The 2857-nt window shown below is 38.4% G+C and overlaps 1 protein-coding gene across 1 annotated transcript in view; it reads left to right on the forward strand.

The window, feature by feature from the left end:
* The first annotated feature begins 2639 nt into the window (after positions 1-2639).
* The window catches only part of LOC144974414 (potassium voltage-gated channel subfamily A member 1-like), a 191702-nt gene continuing 191484 nt past the window's right edge, over positions 2640-2857 (forward strand). Inside the window, exon 1 of the mRNA XM_078917271.1 lies at positions 2640-2743. The gene's annotated coding sequence lies outside the window, so the exon portion shown is untranslated. The remainder of the gene's footprint in view (positions 2744-2857) is intronic.

Raw genomic sequence — 2857 nt, forward strand, 5'->3', positions numbered from 1 at the left:
TCGAAGATAAAGTCACTTAGGTCTTTGTTATTGGTTTTTTTTTTGTTTGTTTTTTTTTTGCCATCCGCGTTTATGAGTAATGCTCACTAAACTGTATTATCGAGACTATAAACGGTCATGGCTACACACAGTTTTGTGTGTTGGCCTGTTATACTTCCGGATGGCAATGTTGTGAACTTCTTAGCCAAGTGCATATTATCTATAGATAGTATGCGCTTGACGAAGAAGCTCATAACATTGCCATCCGGAAGTATAACAGACCAACACACAAAACTATGTGTATCCATGAACGTTTATAGTCTGGATAATACAGTTCAGTGAGCATTACTCATAAACGCGGATGGCAAAAAACAATAACAAAGACTTGAGTGACGTCAACGTCAAGACAGTTATGGTAAATGATCATGTTTAAAATACACATAATGCGTTTTAAGTATTGGGGTCATAAACAGTCATTTAAGTACTTACCTGTCACCCGAATCAATCAGCCCCACAGTGTGTGAGTATTGATCACAATATTTTGTCCGACTGATTAGGGAATTGACTGCGACACCTCCTGACAACGTCATGTGTTAAAATGGGAGCGATCTATATTCAGGTTTTTGTCCAACCGAGTCATTGATCACATGATATGTTGCTGTCTAAGAATTTGGCATTTACTAATAAATGTAATCACACTGCTTTGTTTATGAAAGTTGTAAACTTACAAAATGTGTCAAGCTGAACAAAATGACCAATGGGCATGATCTCTATTAACTTTCGATGTGCTCGAGGTCATTGGTCATCTTGCAAAATATGCTCAAAGTGACCCACATAGTGAAAAGTGTTCACAGCTTTTTCAATATCTAACATCACCATTGGTCATTCCATTCAGCTTGACACATGGGTATGTTTATATTTTTTTGTAAACAAAGCAGCGTGTTTACATTTGTTTAGAAATATCCAATTGTTGGACAGCAACAAATCATGTGATTGATGACCTGGTTGGACGAAAACATGAATATAGATCTCTCCCATTGTGATATTGGAAAGTTCGAAAATTGTGAATACTTTTCACTATGTAGGTCACTTTGAGCACATTTTGCAATGTGACCAATGACCACGAGCACATGGAAAGGTAATAATATAGATCAGCCTCATTGTGAGTGATCCAGAGGCGTTGCCATCATTAACATATAGATAGTTCGAAGATGACGTCACTCAGGTCTTTGTTATTGTTTTTTGCCATCCGCGTTTATGAGTAATGCTCACTGAACTGTATTAACCTGAATATAAACTTTCATGGATACAGTTTTGTGTTTTGGTCCGTTATACTTCCGGATGGCAATGTTAGGAGCTTCTCAGCCAAGTGCATACAAGCTATAGATAGTTCGAAGTTTACGTCACTCAGGCATTTGTTATTTGTTATTTGTTTTTTGTTTTTTTTTGCCATCCGCGTTTATGAGTAATTCTCACTAAACTGTATTAAGCAGACTATAAACGATCATGGTCACACACAGTTTTGTGTGTTGGCCAGTTACCCTTCCGGATGGCAATGTTGTGCTTGGCTAAGAAGCTCATAACATTGCCATCCGGAAATATAATGGACCAACACACAAAACTGTGTGTATCCATGAACGTTTATAGTTGGGTTAATACAGTTCAGTGAGCATTACTCATAAACGCGGATGGCAAAAACATCAACAAAGACCTGAGTGACGTCATCTTCGAACTATCTTTAGCCTGACACAAGAAACCCAAAGGACTTTCATTTTTTTAGGTTTGTGTTACGTCTAGTGAGTTGTCGTTAGTAGTGCTCAAGGAAAAAAGTGATTCCATTGGTTGATATACTGAATACAACTCACGATTAGTTTTCTTTTGTAGCAAAAGACTGGCATTTTGACGTAATTTTTTGGTTAGTGTCAGGCCATAACTTGACGAAGGCCACGGTCAGGTTATATATCTATGTTAACGATGGCTACGGAGTGATCCTCAGGATCGAGGGGGGGGGGGGGTGATTGTTTGGGGTGACAGGCAAGTGCTTAACATAGAATTGGTTGTGGTGGTTCTCCCATAAGCAATAAATATAGGTAGAATAAAGTTGACGTCACTCGGGTCTTTGTTGTTTTTGTTTTCTGTTTTGTTTTGTTTTTTGTTTGTTTGTTTTTTGCCATCCGCGTTTACGAGTAATTCTCACTAAACTGTATTAACCAGACTACAAACGTTTAAGGTTACACATAGCTTTATTTATGTGTTGGTCAGTTATACTTCAGGATGGCAGTGTTGTGACTTTCTTAGCCAAGCGCATACTATATATATATATATATATATATATATATATATATATATATATTATATATATATATATATATATAATCAACAAACAGCACTGACTGAACGCAACCATCTTTGACTTCATTTTGTAACTAAGTACGCGCAAATAAAGGGGACTAAACAAGGACTTGTTGGCCAGTCAGTCTGCTATTATAGCTACAACTACTCACCCACACTCTTCTCTCTCTACGGGCCGATAGAGGCTATGTAGTAGTAGATAGTATGTACTCGCCTTTCCCCCCAATCGTCCGTGCGTGCGTGGTCGCTCGGCGGAGACTGACTGAGTCGGCGGTAGAAGGGAGGAGGGAGGGATGATGTTGTCTGCTGGGATCAGACTTTTGAGTGCCGCTGGTGGTCGTTGTCGTGGTGGTGGTGGTGAGACACATTCAATCGGTGGATGGGATACGGGAACGGTTAATCAATTTACTGGGTAAGTACACGGAGTCACTTATATATTATATCAATTGTAATATTATTTACTATTAATTATTATTGTTGTTGCTGTTATATATAATGTTGTCCCAAATACACATGGGCATAAACA

This window comes from Berghia stephanieae, chromosome 6 (genome assembly GCF_034508935.2).
Source record: "Berghia stephanieae isolate SIO BIC M18660-M18661 chromosome 6, UCSD_Bste_1.3, whole genome shotgun sequence".
Taxonomy (NCBI): domain Eukaryota; kingdom Metazoa; phylum Mollusca; class Gastropoda; order Nudibranchia; family Aeolidiidae; genus Berghia; species Berghia stephanieae.